Here is a 23,565-nt window from a genome sequence, read left to right on the forward strand (position 1 = left end):
GAACATTCAAAATTCTCTTTACTAGTTGTTGTCAACCATAGTTATCCTCCTGTGCCAAAGAACATTAGAAGTTAGCCCTCCTATGCAACTGCACCCCTGTACTTGTTAACTCTCCTCTTTCAATCTCTTCCTGCCCAGCATCTTTCCCAGACTCTTGTAACCATTGCTCTTTTCTCTACTTTGAGGTCAACTTTTTAACTTCTACCTTTCTATGCCTAACATATTTCACTTAGCATAATGTCCTTCAGTTCCATCCATTTTGCTACAAATGATAGAATTTTATGGTTAAATAATATTTCATTGTGTATGTATTCCACATTTTCTTTATACATTCATACATCCATGTACAATTAGATTGATTCCATATCTTGACTATTGCAAATAGTGCTGCAATAAACATTATGAGTATAGATGTCTCTTCAACACACTGATTTTAATTAATTCCTTTTGGACATATCCTCAGTAAAGGGATTGCTAGATCATACAGTAGTTCTATTTTTAGTTTTAGGGGACCTCCATTTTTTTCATAATGCCTGTACTAATTTCCATTTTCATCAACAGTGCACAAGAGTTCCCCTTTCTCTGCATCCTCACCAGGACTTTTTATTTTTCATCTTTTTGATTATAGTTATTCTGATTGGAGTGAGACAATATCTCATTGTGGTTTTGATCTACGTTTTACTGAAGATTAGTGGTGTTGAGCATTTTTTCACCTACTTATTGGCCATTTGTATATCTTCTTTTGAGAAATGTGTATGTAGGTCATTAGCCTACTTTTGACTGGATTATTTACTTTTTGATGTTGATTTATTTAAGTACCTTAAATGTCTGGAAATTAATCCCTTATCAGATGAATAGTTTGCAAACATTTTTTTTTCTATTCTGTAGGTTGTCTCTTCACTCTACTGAGTGTTTCCTTTGCTCTATAGAAGTTTTTTAGTTTGATGTAATCTATTTTTTAAATATTTTCCCCTTAGTTGTTGGTAGATCTTTATTTTATTTATTTATACTTGGTGCTGAGACTCAAACCCATATCACACATGCAAGGCAAGTGCACTACCACTGAGCCACAGTCCCAGCCCTTGATGTAATCTCTTCTGGTGCTTTTTGTTTCCTGTGCTTTCAGAGTCATAGCCAAAAAATAATTTGCCCAATGTCCAGAGCATTTTCCCCTATATTTGTTCTATATAGTTTCATAGTTTCAGTTCTTACATTTAAGTTTTCCATCTATTTTTAGTTGATTTTTATATATGAGAGATAAAGATCTAGTTTCTTTCTTCTGCATATAGAAATCTAGTTTTCCCAGCACTATTTACTTGAGAAGACTGACTTTTCTATAGTCTTGCTGCCTTTGTTGAAAATCAGTTGGCTGTAATTAAGTGGATTTATTTCTGGGTTCTCAATTCTATTCTATTGGTCTGTGTGTCTGTTTTTGTGCCAGTGCCTTGCTGTTTTGCTTACTACCACTTTGTTATATGTTTGAAAGCTGGGTATTGTAGTGCCTCCAACTTTGTATTTAGGGACTTTTGTAGTTTTTTACAAATATTAAGAGTGTTTTTCTATTTCTGTAAAGAATGTTTTTGGTATTTAATAGGAATTGCATTGAGTTTGTAGACCACTTCCATTCCATGAACATTGAACATTTTGAGTGTGTGTGTGTCCTCTTCAATTCCTTTCATTCATATTTTGTAATTGTCATTCATTTTCTTGGTTAAATTTATTCCCAGGTATTTTTTGGAGATATCATGAGTTGGTTTAATTTCATGATTTCTTTCTCAGAAAGTTTGTAATTGATTATAAAAATGTTTCTGATTTCTCTATATTGGTTTTGTATCCTGCAACCCTAATGAATTCATCTTAACATTTTTCTGTGCATAAAGTTGCCATTTGCAAATAGGAATAATTTGACTTCCTCCTAAAGAGTATTTTATTTCTTTCTCTTGTCTCATTGCTCTGGCTAAAACTTTCAATATTATATTGAATAAGAGTGGTGAAGTGGACATCCTTATCTTGTCCCTTATCTTAAAGAAAATTATTTCAAGGCTGGGGTTGTGGCTCAGAGGGAAAGTGCTCACCTGGCATGCGTGAGGCACTGGGTTCGATCCTCAGCACCACATAAAAATAAAATAAAATAAAGAAGGTATTGTGTCCACCTACAACTAAGAAATATTTTTTAAAAAAGAAAAGAAAATGATATCTTTCCATTCCATGTGATACAGGCTATGGGTCATCAAATGTATCCCTTATTGTGTTGTGGTATATTTCTTCTATAACTAATTTCTCAAGGTTTTTTTAGCATGAAGCTAAAAAATATTAGCAAATGCCTTTTCTGCATCTTTTGAAGTGATCCTATGGTTTTGATCTTTTGTTCTGTTGATGTGATATAGGTGTCTATATTCTACTTGATCCTGGTATATAATATTTTCAATGTGCTATTGAATTCAATTTTTTTAGTATCTTAAGAATTTTTGCATCTACATTCATCAGGGATACTGGTCTGTAGTTTTTTGTGTGATTGTTGTGCCCTTGTCTGGTTTTACTATCCAGGTAATACTGGCCCCATAAAATAATTTTAGAAGGGTTCCCTCCTTTTCAATATTTGGAAATAGTTTGAGAAAAATTGGTATTAGTTCTTCTTTCAAAGTTTGGTAAAATTCAGCAGTGAAACCATCCAGTCCTAGGCTCTGCTTTGTTAGGAGACTTTCTTCTATTGATTCAATCTCATTACTTGTTACTGATCTGTCCAGGTTTTCTGATATCATGCTTCAATTTTAGTAGGTTAGATGGGCTCATAAATTTAACTATTTCTTCTAGGTTTTCTAATCTGTTGGTGTATGGCTGTTCATAGTAGTCCCTAATGATCTTTTGGTTGTTTGTTGGGTTTGCGGTACTGGGAATTGAACTCAGGGGCATTCTACCTCTGAGCTACGTTTCCAGCCCTTCTTTTTTAATTTTATTTTGAAAAAATATCTCACAAAGTTACCCAGACTGGCCTCTACCTTGCAATCCTCCCACCTCAGCCTCCCAAGCAGCCAAAATTACAGGCATGCACTGCAGTATCTGTTGTAATGCCTCCTTTCTCATCTCTGATTTTATTTATTGGGGTCTTCCCTTTTTTCTTGTTAGTCTAACTAAAAACTTCTCTATTGTTTATCTTTTTAAAAAAACAACTCTGTTTCATTGATCTTTTGTATTTTTTAATCTCTATTTTGTTTTTGTTTTGTTTTCTGTTCTAATCTTTGTTATTCCTTTTCTTCTACTAATTTTGGTTTGGTTTGTTATTTCTTTTCTAGGTCCCTGAGTTACATCATTTGTCTCCTTATTTGTAATCTTTTGTAAGTTTATAAACTTTCCCCTTAGTACTGCTTTTGTTGTATCTCATAGGTTGTGGCATGTTGTGTTTCATTTTATTTGTGTCAAGAATATTTTTTATTTTCCTTTTGATTTCTTCACCAATTCATTTGTCATTAAAAAGAAATTTTTAAATTTCCATGTATTTGTACAATTTCTAAAATTCCTCTTGTTGCTTTCTAGTTTTATTCAATTGTGATGAGAAAAAAATTCATTTTTAATTCATTGAGACTTATTTTATGCCATACTGTATGTTCTATTCTAGAGACTATTACATATGCTGATGAAAAGAATGCATATTCTGCAGCTGTTGGATGAAATGTTCTGTAAATTCCATTTGGACTATAGTATAATTCCAATGGTTCTTTGTTTTGTGTTGTTGTTTTGTTTTGTTTTGTTTCCGTTGGTCTGGATGATCTGTTCATTGACAAAAGTGAGGTGTTGAAGTCCCCAAACTTTACTGTATTAAATTCTAGGTAAATGTGGTAGTGCACACCTGTAATCCCAGCCACTTGGAGGGCTGAAACAAGAAGATCGAAAGTTTGAGACCAGCCTGCACAATTTAGTGAGACCCTGTCTCAAAATGAAATAATAAGAACTGGGGATGTAGCTCAGTGGTAGGACACTTGCTCTGCAAATGCAAAGCCATGGGTTCATTACCCAGTACCAAAAAATATATATTTTTTAATACAATAATATATATTATTGTATTAAGTCTATCTCTCCTAATAATGTTTGATTTATTTAATTGGGTGCTCTAGCATTGAGTGCATGTGTATTGCAACTATTCAACTCTAGCTGAATTTATCCTTTAATCATTAAAAAATAATCTTTTTGTCTCTTTGTGTATTTTATTTATTTCATCTGGAGTAAGTGTAACTACTTCTGCTGATTTTCATTTTCTGTTGGCATGATCGTCTTTTTTCATCTTTTCACTTTCAATCTATGCATACCTTTACTGGTCAACAGAGATTCTTGAAGGCAGCATATCTCCAGGTCTAGTTTGTTTGTCCATTCAGCCAATCTATATTTGTGTGTATGTATGTGTGTATATGTGTGTTTCTCAAAATCAAACCAGGACTTCCTGCATACTAGGCATGTGTTCTCACTGAGGTATCCCCCAGTCCTTCTCCTTTCTTATTTGCAGAAAGGGTCCCATTAAGTTGCCCAAGCTGGCCTTGAACTTGCAATCCTTCTGCCTCAGTCTTCTGAATTACTGGAATAACAGGTGTGTGCCACTACACTCAATTCAATCTATGTCTTTTGACTGGGCAATTTAATCTCTTTGTATTTGAGGTTATTACTGTTAACTGTTACTCCTATCATTTCATTTTTTTCTAGTTGCCTTGTACATCCTTTCTTTCTTCCTCTTTTATTCAACTTCATGGATGAAATTTGCATGATGATTTTCTGTAAAAGTAAGTTTTGATTCTCTTCTCATTCTCTTTCATACATCTTGCTGTTGTTGAGTTGTATGCTTTCCTGTGTTTTCATGATGGTACTTATATTCTTTTGTTTCTAGTATAGGACTCCCTTAATCATTTCTTGTAGGGCCAACCTGGTAGAGAATAATTGCCGCAGTCTGGCTGGGCACAATTCAGGAGCCACTTGTCAAAAGAAACGAACTTCATTTTCAGAGCACACACGCCAAACCACACAGCTCTTCAGGAAAACCTTCAGAGCCCAACTGCCACCACTGGCTTCCCACAAGCCTCTCAACCTCCCCCACTCCTCCTGCTCTTGAGGCCGATTGGCTGGGTTGTGTGGGTGGAGCCAAAAAAATTCCCCCCAGTGAGCAGCTCCTGGTCTGAAAGGGCGGGGAAACAACCCAATGAGCATCACTGCAGAGGAGCCAATCAGTTGGCAGCTAGAAGTTTGCTGGGGCCGCTGTGAGCCAATCATCAGCTGGCAGCCCCTTCAGCTGTGGCTCTCAACAAATAATTCTCTCCATTTTTGTTTGTTTTGAGAAGTCTTCATTTCTTCTTAATTTCTGAAGGATATTCTGGTATTGAATTCTTAGTTTGCAGGGGTTTTTATCTTTCAGGACATCCCATTCTCTCCTGGCCCTTAAAGTTTCTACTACTGAGAAGTCTGCTGTTGATTCAATGGATATTCCCTTATATTTGACTTGACCTTTTTCTCTTGGCTTGGGACAGCATGCCTAGTAGTGGGGGAGTGCCTATCAATGTCTGAAAGCTGTAGGGAGGTCAACCACAGCTGTGGGTCCAAATGGGGCACCTACTCAGTGTCCAAGTACAGTATGAATGACTGTATGGGACCTCCTGGGACTAACCTGAATAATAATCCATTGTTCATATATTCCACATTCTGCTTATTCATTCCTTTTAAAGTGAACAAGGCAAGTTTACTTTCACTTGATTTAATTTTTATAAAATCTCAGAAAAATGTTTTTAGATAGATACACCAAAATGTCATCTGTGGTCCTTTATGGATCTGGAAAGATATTTTTATTTGTCATTTTTAGTTATATATGCCAGTATAATGTATTTTGACATATTATACATACATGGAGAACAACTTCCCATTCTTCTTGTTGTGCACCATGTGAAATTACATTGGTCATGTATTCATATATGTACATAGGAAATAATGTCCAATTCATTCTACTATCTTTTCTATTCCCATTCCCTCTCCCTTCCCTTCACTCCCCTTTGTGTAATCCAGAGTACTTCTATTCTTCCCTACCTCCCCACCTTATTGAGAGTTAGCATCTGCATATCAGAGAGAACATTCAGCCTTTGGCTTTTTGGAATTGGCTTATTTCACTTAGTGTGATATTCTCCAGTCCCATTCATTTAGTGGCAAATGCCATAATTAGTTTCTCTTTATGTCTGAGTAATATTCAATTGTGTATACATGCCACATTTTCTTTATCCATTTACCTGTTGAAGGGCATCTAAGCTGGTTCCATAGTTTAGCTATTGTAAATTGAACTGCTGTAAATGTTGGTGTGGCAGCATCACTAGAGTATGCTGATTTTAAGTCCTTTGGGTATTGTATCTGGAAAGACTTAAGTTAATCTTTAATTTATGTTCTTTCTGCTGTTGTCATTTCTGTACATGTGTGTGTGATAACAGTTTGAGTGTGTATGTTTTATGTGTGTGCATACATGTGGGTGTTGTGTGCTTCTTACATGTGTGCTACATACATGTGATTTGTGTGCACATGTTAAAAGTCTATGATGTGTGTGTATGGTGTATAGGTATGGGTGAATGAGTGGATGTTTGTGTGTGTTGTATGTGGAGTGTGTGATTGTGATATGTATGTAGGGAGAATGTCTGTAAATGTGGTATGTCATGTGAGAGTGCACAAATATGAGGCATGTGTGATTGTATGTTCAGGCAGAAACTCATTGACCCCAGGTGGACAAAATTAGCACAGCTATTTCCCAGAGCATAACCTCATTTTCACTACATGAAACCTGACCCTAACTTTGCTGACCCTACTCCAACCAGGTGACATGTGTAAAGGGTCGGTAATAGCACCAGGGCCAGTTTGTGGCCCTAAACACATTCTTTATTTCTTAAATCTTTAGTGAGGCCAAATGCAACAATAAAAACACCTGGTATGTGGAGCACAGTGGTACATACCTGTAATCCCAGCAAATTGGGAGGCTGAGGCAGGAGGATCTCAAGTTCAAAGCCAGCTTCAGCAATTTAGCAAGGCCCTAAGAACTCAGAAAGATTGTCTCTAATAAAATATAAAAAAGGGCTAGGGATGTGACTTGGTGATTAAGAGCCCCTAGGTTCAATCCCTGGTATTTGAAAACACACACACACACACACACACCTGCTATAAGCGTCTGGGAAGTATGTGTTTTATGCCTGAGTATGGCAATAAAGACATCATATGCCTGGCCCCACCCAGGTCTACAAAGAAAGACAAGTACTTTGGAATCTGATTAGTACAATGGGAGTTTGGAGGTGTCCTTTCAAGAAAGTGTTTTCCTTCTGCTGAAAGAAAACAGAGCACTTAGCTAAAAGACTAGTGGGGACTTCGGGAGGCAAGCAGGAAACCCCTTCCCACGTGACATTGGAGCAAAAAACTGTTTTATTAAGACTGTGGGGCTCCCAGGTGCTGTCTATGTGCCCCAGAAAGACTATCTAAAGGAAGAGACCTATGGAAACTTGCAACAGTGCTGTACTCACTGTTGATTTTGTTGTCACCGATGCTGAAGGAAAAGATGAATATTTGGATTTTAATGAAAAAGAGGAAGAGAAAACCAGTGTGGGGAACAAAATAATGGCCTCAAGGATGTTCATACCTAATCCTTAGAGTCTGAAAATATCACCTTATATGGTAAGGGAATTTGTGCATGGGATAACTAATTACATGTGTCACCTTGGCTGTGTCACAATGTTCAGATATGTGGTCAAACATTACTGTGAATGCCTCTGTTAACCTTTTTTTTTTTTAATTTCCTTATTTTTTGAGATGCTGAGTTTCAAATCCAGAGCCTCGTGCATGCTAGGCAAGCATAATATCACTAAGTTATCTCTAGCTCTTATTCTTTCTGCAGTAAGGTTTTGAGATGAGATTAACACTTAAATTGCTGGACTAGGCTAGGGATGTGGCTCAGTGATAGAGCACTTGCCTAGCAGGTGTGAGACCCTGGGTTTTATTCCCAGCACCAAAAATAAATCAGTGGTCTTTGAATAAAGCAAATTTCTTCCCATGACATGGGCAGACCTCACCCAATTAGTTGGAAGGCTGAATAGAACAAAAATTTGACCCCCACAAGAAGGAAAGAATCCTTCAGCACACAACCCTCAACCTTGAGCTGGAACATGGGCTCTTCCTGAGTCTCCAGCCTTCTGACACATCCCACAGACTTTGAACTTGCCAGTCTGTCATTGCATGAACTAATCTCTGGTTCTTTTTCTGCTGAAGAACCCATTTTAGGGTGACTCTCAGGGGCAAAGGACCTCCTCCAGAATACAATGTGCATTTTCCATGGTGCTGCGTGTAGATTCACAGGTCTGAATATCAAAGGGGAACCAGGAGGTCCTTTTGCCATTGTGCCCAAGGTCTTCCTGGGGAAGCTGTACTACTCATTCTCTTGGCTCAGCTCTGTAGGCTGGATACTATGGTTTGGATCTGCAATGTCCACCAAAGGCCCATGTCCTAAAAGCTTGTTCCCCGATGTGGTGATATTGGGAGGTAGTCACAACTTTTAAGAGGTGGAGCCTAATGGAAGTGTCACACACCAGTAATCCCAGTAATCCCAGCTACCTAGGAGCCTGAAGCAAGAGGATTTCAAGTTCTAGGCCAGCCTTAGCAACTTAGTGAGATGCTGTTTCAATCAATCAATCATCAATCAATCAATCAATGGGATTGGGGATGTAGCTCAGTGGTAGAACATCCCTGAGTTTAATCCCCAGTATTAAAAAAATGAAAGAAAGAGAGTAAGGAAGTAAAAGAAATAGAGGCAACAGACTTGGAAAGAAGGCAGAACTAGAGAGAGGGCATACAAGGACCAAGGATGTGCAAACTCTGGGAGTTCAGGGGGAGGGAGCCAGGGACAAGGGCACCTGAGTACTCTGGGGGCCAGGGACTTGGGAGGCTGGAAGTGGTGGAGCCAAGGAGCAGGGGACTGGAGTTAGGCAGCCCTGGAGGGCCAGAGGCCAGCTCCAAGTCAAGAAACCACAGATACATCCCTACCCCTTTAATCCCTCCACCTGGCAGATAGGTAAATGTGCACCAACTCTGGCCAGTCTGCAGTCTCCTTGGGCATCTTCCGATTAATTTTTGGGGTGGGTGGAAGGAGGACTACTGGGGATTGAACTCAGGGTCACTCTCACACTGAGCCACAACCCCAATTCTATTTTGTATTTTGTTTAAAGACAGGTTCTCACTGAGTTGCTTAGTGCCTTGCAGTTGCTAAGTCTGGCTTTGAACTCGTGATCCTCCTGCCTCTACCTCCCAAGCCACTGGGATCACAGGCATGCGCCACTACACCTGGCCCATCATCCAATTTTTTTAATTTGTTTTAATTAGTTATTCATGACAGTAGAATGCATTTATGAATTTTGATGTATCATACATAGATGGGATATAATTTCTCATTTTTCTGTGTACATGTTGTAGAATCATATTGGTCATGCAATTACATATATACATAAAGTAATAATGTCTATTTCATTCTACTGTCTTTCCTATCCCCACATCCCCTCCCTTCCTCTCCCTTCACTTCCCTCTACCTAACCCAAGGTAGCGCTATTCTTCTATAGTGCCCTCCAACTTATTGTGAATTAGCATCCTCATATTAGAGAAAACATTCGGCCTTTGGTTTTGTGGGATTGGCTTATTTCGCTTAACATAATATTCACCAACACCATCCATTTGCTGGCAAATGCCATAATTTCATTCTTCTTTAAAGCTGAGTAATATTCCATTGAGTATATTTACCACAGTTTCTTTATCCATTCATCTTTTGAGGAACACTTAGGTTGGTTCCATAGTATAGCTATTGTGAATTGAGCTGCTGTAAACTCTGATGTGGCTGCATCACTAGAGTATGCTTTTTAGTCCTTTGGGTATAAACCAAGCAGTGGGATATCAAATGATGGTTTCACTCCCAGTTTTCTGAGGAATCTCCATACTGCTTTTCATAGTGGTTGCACCAATTTGCAGTCCCACCAGCAATGTATGAGCATACCTTTTTCCCCACATCCTCGCCAATATTTATTGTTGCCTATATTCTTGATGATTGCCATTCTGACAGGAGTGAGATGAAATCTCAGTGTAGTTTTGATTTGCATTTCTCTAATTGCTAGAGATGTTGAGCACTTTTTCATGTATTTGTTGATCGATTGTATTTCTTCTTCTGTGAAGTGTCTGTTCAATTCCTTAGCCCATTTATTGATTGGATTATTTGGGGGGTTTTTTGGTATTAAGTTTTTTGAGTTCTTTATATATCCTAGAGATTAATGCTTTATCAGAGGTGCATGTGGCAAAGGTTTTCTCCCAATATATAGGTTCTCTCCTCACATTATTGATTGTTTCCTTTGCTGAGAACAAACTTTTTAATTTTAATCATCCCATTTATTGATTCTTGATTTTACTTTTAGGAGTCTTGTTAAGGAAGTCAAACCCTAGACCTACATGGTGAAGATTTGGGCCTACTTTCTTTTTTTTTTTTTTTTTTACTTCGATTATGATTATCATTTTACCACTTGGCAATTGTAAGACCGTTTTTAAAAATTAAAGAAGTACATGGTGATGGCAACAAAGAAGACTGAAATACACAAAGCTCTGCCACATAACAATGTGTAAAGTGAAACTTCATTTCTGCTCCCCATTTCAAACCTTAAGTTAATCTCTGGTGGCTAAACAACATTCTTCTGTTCATATCACTGTGGGTTTCATGAGCCCCTGGTGTTAGATTTCCTATGTAACAAACAACAATGTAACTTTCCCAGTGACATCCTGGCACAGTGCTTGAGGCTCAGTACACATTCCTAGAACAAAATGGCTGCAGGCTAAAAAGCATCCATGCACAGACCGTTGGTTGGCTTATGTAGTTGCTGCCTTTGTGTTTCACAGCACAGCTGTCCCCAGACTTCTCCTACACCATGTGTTCCCTTGACTCAAATATCACCTAAAATAGCTCATGAATCACCTGTGCAGTGAGCAAGACAGACAAGACCAAAAAATAGCCATGCTCAGGGCGGCATGGAGGACAGATTAGTCAAGGAAGCCAAGGCGCCCAGAGGGCGTGGGTTCACACTTATATTCATGACTGTATTTCTAAGCATGTAAGGTATTCAAAGATGGGATCTTATACTTTAAGATCAAGAGTAGGGGGCCTGGAGGGTGGCAAGGTGCTGCCCATGCCTGTGACGGTGGCTACTCTGAGACTCTGGACTCTGGGTAAGAGGGCTGACTGGGACTTAGGGGAAACTTAGGTGGAACCACACACTGCATGTTCTTGAATGGATGTTCTGTTCTGTAGTGAGCTTGTTTTCCAGGCACTTCATCACTTCATTACCTCATTCGGGGTTGTTTTTGTTGTTTTTGTTTTTGTTTTGGACCAAGGATTGAACCTAGGGGTGCTTAACCACTGAGCTATCCCCAGCCCCCCCCCTTTTTTTTTTTTTTTTGAGACAGAATCTTGCTAAGTTGCTTGTATTGTATTTCTCACTATATTGCTGAGACTGGCTTCAAACCTGCAATTCTCCTGCCTCAGCCTCCCCAGCCACTGGGATTACAAGCATGTGCCACCACACCTGGTTCATTCAGGGTCTTTCTAGTATGTCAGTTACTTAAAGTACTTGGTACCAACTAAATGACCACTGTCTTTACCACACCAGGTTCTCTGCTTTCCCTTGCATCCCATAGGAATGAGTTTCAGCTTCAGGGCTATAGACAGAGTGTAGCAAAGCTCGTGATGACACCAGAAGGTGTCTCACCACATCCATAAGTCACACCCAAGCAGCCTGGTATCATCGGACCACTCAGAAGCACTCCCTCAGCCTTCCTGGCTTCTTCACTCCCCTCTGCACACACTCCAAGGGGTCACTACCTAGAGCAGGGTGATCCAGTAGAACCATGATATTGGCCATTGTGTATATCATTGTCAATCCTATCGTCAACTAAAAAATAAATAAAATAAAGTGACACAGGTGGAATTTTAGGTTCCATTCTCTTTTGTGGTCCTGGGGACCAAACCTGGAGTCTCAAGCATGCCAAGAAAGGGTTGTACCCCTGAAACATACTCCAAGTCAAGAAATTTCAAATTTAACAAGACATCTAACCCATTATTCCTGAAGAATCATTTCAACACAAAATTAATACAATTATCAGAGGTATTTTACATTCTTCACTGTATTAAGCATTCTTAAAACTCACCTCAATTCAAATGGAAATCTGGGATCTATCTTTAGGTCTTTCAACATTTACAGTTGAAAAAGTAGACCCACATACCCAAGTTGTTCAAACATACTTAGGGGTTTTCTAATAATTGAATTAACATCTTTTTAATTTAAATTAATTAAAATGAAATATAATTAAAAGCTCCTCAGCTGCACTTCTCAATTGCTGGAGAACCACATGAGCTGGTGAAATAGTACTGAGCTGACAGCTCAAGAAATCACATTGGGAAACAGAATCAGTTCCATGTGGACCATAGCCCAGCCACTCAAATTCCTCACCAGGCATGAAACTAGAACCACTGCTAACATTCAGAAGACACTGGAGCAAAAACTATTTGAAGGGTCCCTAGCACGAACATTGACCACCATCTGCAGTCTGTTAGAGGACCACCTATGTGGTCCAGATGTCCTGCCACCTATATGCCAATGGTTTGCTTCCTCTTGTCCCTGGTTACTCTGAACTGACCACACCTGGAGTCACTTTTCTATCTTGGTTCTCTGTCACCAGAGCAAGGCAAGGGGCTCATAGGCACAATTTTTATGATGTAATTTCAAGGTCCAAGGAATTGTGTCAGTCACAGTGTCCCTGAGTACTAATTGGTGGCATTAAGCCAATAGCAGGACCTTCTCAGAGCCAGCTGCCAGCCCTGGTTCCAGTCACACACACCTTGGAGACCACCAGGACTAGAATTAGTTCTGGCCTTGAGAGTAGCCCTCTTGCTCATAGGCTAGATGACCAAGTCCACCACCCATGTCAGCCTTTCTTGAAAACAAAGATGTTGGACCCTGGACAATAAGTTAAAGGGTTCCTCCTGAGGCAGGGAATGTGTCCCTCTACCCTGCATCCTTAGGTAGGCAAAAAAGCAACAAGCAACCTGTCATGTCAGAAAAGCAGTGAGAACACACAACTTGTGATAGGCACTGTCCTGGAGATGTTGGTTACAGGCAGCACCATCCTCCTAACAGGGTCATAGGTGGACTCCAAAGACTCAATAGGATGTGCGAAGATGCGATGGGTTGGGGAAGCTCCCAATACCCTTGCCTCTATACCCAGGCTCCTTCCCTGTGAGATGAATATGAAAGGAATCCCACATGGATGCTGAGATGCTAGGCCCAAGAAAATGGGGCTCCAGAGATGGTCACTGTAGAAAGGCCCTCCTCCTTCACCTCTGGACGTGGGAGGCAGTGCAGGTGTTTTAGTTATCTTTCCATCGCTATAACAAACGCCTGATATAATCAACTTATAAAGAAAAAAAATGGTTATTTTGGCTCACAGTTTTAGAGGTTTCAGTCCGTGATCATTTGGCCCCATAGCCTTGGGCCTGTGGCAGTACATTGTGGCAGGAGAGTGAAGTAGAGCCAATGGCCAGGAGAGGGAGAAAGAGGAGTTCAGGGTCCCACAACTCCTTCTGAGGGCATCCCCCCAATGACCTGAAGGCCTCCCACTAGGCCCCGTCCCTTAAAAGACCCCACCTCCCAACAGCACCAAACTGGAGAATTAGCCTCTAACACATGGCTTTTGGAGGACATTTAAGATCTAAACTATAGCAGCAAGTTTGCATGTCCCCAAAGTCACCCAATTGGCATGAGTGAGACCTGGGGAGGTGTGGGGGCTAGGCCTCCCAGCCCAGAGCCATCTTACTCTCCTTGGTCACCTCCACAAGTGGGACTGACCTCCCTGATGCAGACCATAATTATTGGCTTGTGTCCAGAAGAGAGCAACCCAACCAGGCCAAGAGGTCAGAAGATACGGATCTGCTGAGGTGGGGCAGGCAGAGAGGGCAAGGCATACCACAGGCCTTACTGGGGACAGCCTGGTCCCTGGTCCTATACATGGAAAGCCACAGCACAAGGCTGTTCTGAAAGCTAGAGGATGCTTGCTTGGTAAAGGCTGCCACAATATGGGAAGTGGTTGGCTCTCTCAGATCCTTGAATTGATTTCTTCTTCACCATTTTAACTGGAAATACAATACCATACAGCAAAGTCCATGAGACACAATCATGGTTCAGACATATTTATGATTTTACCCTCAGGGTAAACATAGTGTTGTTTTGCTTGTTCTTAAACACCATATTTCCTTTATTCTGCTTTCTTTTCTTTTGATAATTTTTTTTCCTGGCATGGTAATTAACTTTTTTAATAATTTTTTATTTATTCTAATTAGTTATACATAACAGCATAATGCATTTTGACTGCTTTTTTGTTGTTATTGTTCTAGCTTCTCAGATGCATAGCTCTTTGCTATTCATTCTTTCCCTTTTCTTTTCTAGTGTATGTTTAAGACTATAAATTTCCCTCTAGTACCTGCTTTAACAGTAATCCACAAGTTTAAAAATGAATTTCATTCATTTTTAATTTAAATATTTTATGATTTACATTTTTATTTCTTATTTTGCCCATGGTTCATTTGAAGTAGGAATATATTTCTTTAGCTGTTAAAACAGAAAATATAAGGCTGATGGTGTAGCTCAGTGATACTGTTTGTCTAGCATGTATGAGGCTCTGGTTTCAATCCCAGCACTGAAAAAAAAAAAAAAAAGGAGAAGGAGGAGGAGGAGGAGGAGGAGGAGGAGGAGAGGGAAGAGTTATGGGAGGGAATGTTTTAAGACATACTGTGTTAAGTGAAAAAAATGTAAAACACAAGTGAATATCTATAAAATACTATCTTTCAGGTTAGGAAAGAAAAAGATATGATGAAATATACATGTACCTGCTCATTTGTATAAAAGAAATGCAGATAAACAAGAAGCTAAAGGGATTTGTCACATTAGTGCTTGTCAAAAGAACACAGAAACCAATTTTAAAGAACTCTCAGTGACCAAAACAAGAAATATTTGTTAATTTTTTTGTTATTCAGGTTTCTGTTACTGTATCAATCACTGATTGTCTCAGTGATTACTGAGACAATCAACCTATAGTTAAAAGAGTTATTTGGGGCTCACAATTTTTTGTTGTTGCTATTTTGTTTTTGGTTGGTTGGTTGATATTTTGTTGTTTGTTTTGGTTTGGTTTATGTGGTGTTAGTAAACTCAGGGCCTTGGGCATACCAGGCAAGTGCTGTACATCCCCAGCCTGGTTCAAACTTTTGGAGGTTTTGGTCCACGATCAGTTGAGCCTCTCAAGGGCTCTACCATTTCCCAATGGCACCACCATTTGGGAACCAAGTCTCTAATACATGGGCCTTTAGAGAACATTCCAGATCCAGACTACAGAAATAACATAAAAAATGATGGGGGGTGGGCTGGGGATATAGCTCAGTTGGTAGAGTGCTTGTCTTGCATGCACAAGGCCCTGGGTTCCATTCCCAGCACCAAAAAAAATAAAGAAATAAATAAAATGATGGGGGAAAGAACAGCTCTTCCTTACAGAAGAATTCATGTCAATAAAAATAGAAGAAAAGAAATAGAAAAACATCAGTGAGCATACATTTAAGAACAAGGATATTTGTATAATGTCAACTATACCCCCAATATTTGTTAACCACAAAGGAAAAGATATTCAGTTTGTTGCAGAAATCAGACCAGTCAAGAAGCCACAAACAACACTCTGAGAGTGGAAGAACTCATTTTATTTCACACCAGCTAGCCCAAAGGTGATCAAATCCCAAATTCTATACCCCCATCTCCAGTTTCTCACAACATTTATAGGCTATCTGGTGCCATCAAATTTCTAGGCAGCACAGTGGCAACACATCTGTAAATTTCATTGGCTCGGGAGGCTGAGGCAGGGGGATAGCAGATTCAAGCCAGACTCAGCAATGATGAGGCACTAAGCAACTCAGCCAGACCCTGTCTCTAAATAAAATACAAAATAGGGCTGGGGATGTAGCTCAGTGGTTTAGTGCCATTGAGTTCAATCCCTGGTACTTAAAAAAAAAAAAATCTAGTCTACACAATAGAAGGCTGTGCACAGGGGTTTCTACCAGGAAACAGGTTTACAGAAACAGAGTGCAATAATGGGAAAAATTGACTCCTCTTACAATGCCTTTGATAATCTCTAGTTTTGAGCCCAAAGTCTCAACAGGGGCCTTTACACTTCAAAGGGGAGTACTTAGTTTCCCAGAAGTAGTTTTTTACAATCCAAAATGTAGGGGTCTGTGGTGTTAATTAGGTTTCCTAAAGAAGGGTTGAAAGGGAGGGGGGAATTTGACACCACCACCCCCCACCCTGTACAGTGTTCTTATAGTTTATTTGCTTTAGCTATTCTGGGTCTTTTATTTTGCCAGATGAATTTCATGACTGCTTTTTCTATTTCTATGAGGAATGTTATTGGGATTTTGATTGGGATTGCATTGAATCTGTATAGTGCTTTTGGTAGTATGGTCATTTTGATAATATTAATTCTGCCTGTCCAAGAGCAAGGTACACCTTTTCAACTTCTAATGTCTTCTCTCTATCTTTCTTTATGGTTCTGTAATTTTTGTTATATAAATCTTTCACCTCTTTCGTTAAGTAGATTTCTAAGTATTTTATTTTTTTGAGGCTATTGTAAATGGGGTAGTTTTCTGCATTTCCCTTTCTGAGGATTTGTCACTGATATACTGAAAGGCATTTGATTTATGGTTATTGATTTTATATCCTGGTACTTCGCTGAATTCATTTACTAGTTCTATAAGTTTTCTGGTAGAACTTTTAGGGTCTTCTAGGTATAGAATTATATCATCAGCAAATAGCGCCAATTTAAGTTCTTCTTTTCCTATACGGATCTCTTTAATTTTTTTCATCTGTCTAATTGCTCTGGCCAGTGTTTCAAGACCTATGTTAAATAGAAGTGGTCAAAGAGGGCATCCCTGTCTTGTTCCAGTTTTTAGAAGGAATGCCTTCAATATTTCTCCATTTAGAATGATGTTGGCCTGAGGCTTAGCATAGATAGCCTTTATGACATTGAGATATGTTCCTATTATCCCTAGTTTTTCGTGTTTTGAACACGAAGGGTGCTGTATTTTGTCAAACACTTTTTCTGTGTCTATTGAGATGATCATATGATTCTTATCTTAAGTCTATTCTTTATTGATTTCTGTATACAGCCCTGGGATGAATCCCTTGATCGTGGTGCATGGTCTTTTTGATATGTTTTTGTATTCAATTTGCCAGAATTTTATTGAGAATTTTTGCATGTATGTTCATTAGAGATATTGGTCTGATGTGTCTTTTTGATGTGTTTTCGCCTGCTTTTGGAATCAGGGTGATATTGGGCCTCATAGAACGAGTTTGGAAGTGCTCCCTCTTTTTCTATTTTCTGAAATAAACTGAAGAGTATTGGTATTAGTTCTTACTTAAAGGTCTTGTAGAATTTGGCTGTGTATGCATCTGGTCCTGGGCTTTTCTTGGTTAGTAGACTTCTGATGACATCTTCTATTTCGTCTCTTGAAATTGATCTGTTTAAATTGTGTATATCATCTTCATTCAATTTGAGCAGATTATATGACTCTAGAAATTTGTGATGCCTTCAATATTTTCTATTTTATTAGAGTACAAGTTTTCAAGATAATTTCTAATTATCTTCTGTATTTCTGTAGTGTCAGTTGTGATATTTCCTTTTTCATCACGTATGTTAGTAATTTGAGTTTTTCTCCTCTACATTAGCATGGCTAAGAGTCTATAAATTCTATTAATTTTTTAAAGAACCAACTTTTTGTTTTGACAATTTTTTCAATTGTTTTTTTGTTTGTTTCAATTTTTATTGATTTAAGCTCTGATTTTAATTATTTCCTGTCTTCTACTGCTTTGGGTGTTTATTTGTTCTTCTTTTTCTAGGGCGTTGAGATGTAATGTTAAGTCATTTATTTGTTGACTTTTTCTTCCTTTAAGGAATGAACTCCATGCAATGAACTTTCCTCTAAGAATTGCTTTCATAGTGTCCCAGAGATTTTGATTTGTTGTATCTGTGTTCACCTCTAAAATTTTTTAGTCTGCTCCTAGATGTCTTCTATAACCCATTGTTCATTTAGTAGCATATTATTTAGTCTCCAGGTGTTGAAGTAGCTTTAATTTCTTATTTTATCATTGATTTCTAATTTTATTCCATCATGATATGATAGAATACAGGGTAGTATCTCTTTTTTTAATATTTGCTAAGAGTTGCTTTGTGGCATAATATATGGTCTATTGTAGAGAAGGATCCATGCCCTGTAAGAAGAAAGTGTATTCTTTTGTGAAGTATGAAATATTCTATATATGTGAGTTAAGTCTGAGTTATTGATTGTATTATTAAATTATATAATTTATTTGTTCAGCTTTTGTTTGGAAGATCTACCTAGTGATGAAAGAGATGTATTAAAGTCACTCAAAATTATTGTGTTGTGGTGTATTTGACACTTGAACTTGAAAAGAGTTTGTTTGATGAATGTAGATGCTCCATTGTTTTGGGACATATATATTTATAATTGTTAAGTCTTGTTGGTGTATGTTTCCCTTGAACAGTTTGTCGTGTTCTTCTTTATCTTTTTTGATTGACTTTAGCTTGAAGTCTATGTTATTTGATATGAGGATGGAAATCCCTGCTTGCTTCCACAGTCCATGTGAGTGATATAATTTTTCCCACCTTTCATCTTCAGTCTGTGGATGTCTTTTGCTATGAGATGAGTCTCGTGGAGGCAGTATATTGTTGGGTCTTTTTTTTTTTTAATCCAATCTGCTAATCTAAGTCTTTTGATTAGTGATATTAGTGATTTTAGGCTATTAACATTCAGGATTATTATTGTGACATGATTTGTTTTCCCAACCATTTTTGTTTATTTTTGGTATTTAACATGACTTGGTTGCTCCTCTGATTAGATTTTCCTTTAATGTAATACCGCCCTCTGCTGATTTTCATCATTGTTTTTCATTTTCTCTTCTTGGAATATTTTGCTGAGGATGTTCTTTAGTGCAGGCTTTCTAGTTGTAAATTCTTTTAGCTTTTGTTTATCATGGAAGGTTTTTATTTCATCATCAAATCTAAAGCTTAGTTTTGCTGGATATAAGATTCTTGGTTGGCATCCATTTTCTTTCAGAGCTTGGTATATGTTGTTCCATGATTTCCTGGCTTTGAGGGTCTGGGTTGAAAAATCTGCTGAGATACAAATTGGTCTCCCTCTGTAAGTGATCTGATTCCTCTCTCTTGTGGCTTTTAAGATTCTATTCTTATTTTGTATGCTAGGCATTTTCATTAGAATGTGCCTTGGTGTAGATCTGTTGTAATTTTGTACATTTGGTGTCCTGTAAGCCTATTGTATTTGGTTTTCCAATTCATTCTTCATGCTTGGGAAATTTTCTGATATTATCTCATAGGAGAGATTGTGCATTCCTTTGGTTTGAAACTCTATGCCTTCCTCTATCCCAATAACTCTTAGATTTGGTCTTTTGATGCTGTCCCATAATTCTTGGATGTACTGTTCATGGTTTCTTACTATCTTCACTGTGTAATCAAGTTTATTTTCCAGATATATACTTTGACTTCATTTTCTGATGTTCTTTCTTCTAAGTGATCTAGTCTGTTGTTATGCTTTATATTGAATTTTTTATTTGAATTATTGTATCCTTCATTTCAAGGATTTCTGACTAGTTTTTTCTTCAGAGTCTCTATCTCTTTCTTGAAGTAATCTTTTGCTACCTGTATTTGCTCTCTTATCTCTTGGTTGGAGTAAACAAATTTTGCCTGTATTTGCTCTCTTAGTTCATTCTTTAATTCATAGATCATTTTAATTATGAACCCTCTGATCTCCTTCTCTGACATTTCATCAACTTCACTGTCCATAGGTTCTGTTATAGTAGTATCCTGATTTGTTTGGGACACTTTCCTCTCTTGTTTTTTTATGTTGTCTATGTGTCTTCCTTTCTTGCATCGTGGATCTGGGATATTACAGTTTCTACCCTATAATCTTATAGTACCCGTGCAGATTGTCTGCACCTCATCTTGATGTTGGGCTTCCACACCCTGCTGGTGTCCCTCAATGTATGCTACTGCATCTAAAAGTGGTGGCAGCAATAACCGAGGTAACTTGAGATAATAATTGAGGTGCCCCAAGATGGAAGTAATGTCTTACAGAAATGGGGCTGAAAGGGTGGGCCCCACACTCTGTTTGGGATGCCTGCTCTGAGATGCAGCTGACTCTAGGCCCTGTCTGTTGTCAAAAAGTTAGGGGCTACTGCATGGGGAAGGCTATGGAGATGACTGCAGTGTCCCAAGATGGAAGTGGGTTAGGTTTAGGTTCCTAGGTGTGTGGTGGGGCAAACTCAGACCTATTCTGGATCTGAGTTCTGTGTAAGTTGGCATGGGTGGATCTGGGCCAGGCCTGGGCTTCCACAGTAGTCTGCTGGTCTGAAGAGGTGGTCCTGTGACAGAGGCTGGGCTCCAGTGGGTGCCTGCCAATGGAGGGGTGGAGCTGGCCCTACTGTGAGCCTGGATTCCATGCAGCCGGTGTAGGTGTATCTGGGCCGCCTAACTTGACCTCCCATTGTAGTCTCTTCTTTTGTTCTTTGGCATACTGTAGTTTTCATTGTAGAGGTCTTTCACCTCTTTCAAGTTGATTCCCAAGTTTTTGTTTTGTTTTGTTTTTTGCTTTTTGTTTTTTGTTTTTGAGGCTATTGTAAATGGGGTGGTTTTTCCTAGTTTCTCTTTCTGAGGATTTGTCACTGATGTACAGAAATAAATGCCTTTTATTTATGGTGTTGATTTTATATCTAGCTACTTTGCTGAATTTATTAGTTCTAGAAGATTTCTGGTGGAATGTTTTGGGTCTTCTAGGTAAAAAATCATATCATCTGCAAATAGTGATAATTTGAGTTCTTTTTTTTCTATCTGTATCCCTTTAATTTCTTTCATCTCTCTAAATGCTATGGCTAATTTCAAGGACTATGTTAAATAAATAAAAGTAGTGAAAGAGAACATCCCTGTCTTGTTCCAGTTATTAGAGGGAATGCTTTCAATTTTTCTCCATTTAGAATGATGTTGGCCTGGGGCTTAGCATAGATAGTCTTTACAATGTTGGGGTATGTTCCTGATATCCCTAGTTTTTCTAGCATTTTGAACATGAAGGGGTGCATTTTTTTCGAATGCTTTTTCTGTGTCTATTGAGATGATCCTATTATTCTTATCTTTAAGTCTACTGATATGATTTATTGATTTCTGTATGTTGAACCAATCTTGCATTCCTGGGATAAACCTTGCTTGATCATGGTGCACTATCTTTTTGATATGTTTTTGTATTCAATTTGCCAGAATTTTATTGAAAATTTTTGTATCTATGTTTATTAGAGATATTGGTCTGAAATTCTGTTTCTTTGCTGTGTCTTTGTCTGGTTTTGGAGCCAGGGTAATATTGGCCTCATAGAATGTGTTTGGAAGTGTTCCCTCTTTTTATATTTCATGAAATAGTTTGAGAAGCATTGATGTTAGTTCTTCTTTAAATGTATTTTAGAACTCAGCTGGGCATCCCTCCAATCCTGGGCTTTTCTTGGTTGGTAGGCTACTGATGGCATCCTCTATTTCCTTGCCTGAAATTGATATTTTTAAATTGTGTATGGTGGGGTTAAGTACAGGAGCATCTATGATGCCAACTGGGCATAGCTCAGGAAGCAGGTGAATATTTCTCATATGAACTACTATGGGAACTTCCTTTACAATGTACAGAAGAATGGCTATATAAATAAGTTAGTTAAGAAGAGAGGTGATGCTGTTTCACACAGTGTCACCTGTTAATTTTTTGGAAAAACAAATTTTAACCATCAACATATAATCAAAACTTCAGTCTCCCAAATACATTAGAAATATACAGTAATGACAGCAAAATTGACAATCAAATTTTGCTTTAGTTGGAGCCAGACCTCTTTACATATTTGGACTAGGCTGTTTTCACCTTTTCTTGCTATATAAATGTTTCTATTTCTGGATCCAGGATGGCGGGCCAGAGAGAGGAAGCATTCTGTGTTGCTCCCTGACCTGGGATGCAAGTAGTGAGAATACTGCTTCTCTGCAAGCAATCTTCCTGCCCCCCTGCACTCATCCAGGGCTCCAGGCCTCAGCATCAGAGTAGGTCTCCCAACTACTTGCTCACACAGGACTACTGGGTACCCCAGGGAGACCATCAGAGGTGGCAGCAGCACCCGTGAAGAACTTTCAGCCACACACTCAAGCAGAAAGCATTGATGCCGCTCCCATGGAGGACACCTGGCAGCTTCCCACCAGTAGGAACTCAGACCGCCACCCCCGTGTGGATCCGCATCTATCTATGTGGGGCTCCCCTGGTCACTTCTGTCTTGGGATTCTGCAGCAGTGGACACAGCCTCCTATGTGCAGTAGCCTGCCTGCACCCAGGAATTTCACACAGCCTCTGAAGTCAGCGCACATATCCAAAATCATCACCTGGCTCCCCCCAGCCAATCAACACCTCAACTCTGAAAGCAGGAGCCTCCATCTTGGGCCACCTTCATCACCATCCTCCACGTACCCAGTTTCTAACTCCCCCCCTCTACAGCAGCCACTAACCTGGCACAGTGACACTCTAATTACCCTCACCACCCTGAGGGTGAAGATACCAGCTGACAACAGAGGACACCACCTATCAGATGAGAAGGGAAGCAGGAAAGATACCAATCACCAAGCAAAACAAGCCCTGTGTCTTCATTCAAGATTTTTTTCCCTTTTTTTTTCCCTTCTCCCTCTCCTGTCTCCTGCCCTCACATCCCCAACATGTGTCAAGCCAAGTACATTGCATGAATTAGGATTTTGAAGACTGGGATGTCTGAATAGTATATTTGAGTTGTGTTGTACATTCTTTTTATTCTTTTTTTATTTTTAATTTTTTTCTTTCTCTTTTCTCCCACCAATTTCTGCTATTTTAACATTTTTTATTTTTCTTGATATATATGTGTGTTTGTTTTATATACTCCACTGTCTTCCCACTTTCTTGTCTGATCTATATAGCCACTTAGGTATTTTGTCTTCGCTTTTTATTTTTTTAAATTAAGATAAAAGATGAATCAAAAGTTTCCAGCTCAAGTTAGGTGAAATCAAAGAAGAGAAAAAAGTAGATTATATAGCAAATAGTTCTCCGACACCTGCCATTTCTAAAACCATTGAGAACATTTTACCAAATTAATTTTATTAAAATTTATATTAAATTATATAATGAATATTAAATAATTTGATTTCTATTAAAATTTATTTAAATTAATTTTTAAACCAGTCTAAAAAATTCAAGAAAATTTTAAACATAAATCATTAAATTTATTTTAATTCATAAATAAAATTAATTAATGAAATTAATTAAATTCATAATTAAATTAATAAAATAAATTAAATTAGTGAAACTAATTCTTAATAAATTATAATGATTTA

The sequence above is a fragment of the Marmota monax genome, unplaced genomic scaffold (assembly GCF_021218885.2).
Source record: "Marmota monax isolate L192 unplaced genomic scaffold, Marmota_monax_Labrador192_F-V1.1 WCK01_AAM20220418_F8-fsc00109, whole genome shotgun sequence".
Classification (NCBI taxonomy): domain Eukaryota; kingdom Metazoa; phylum Chordata; class Mammalia; order Rodentia; family Sciuridae; genus Marmota; species Marmota monax.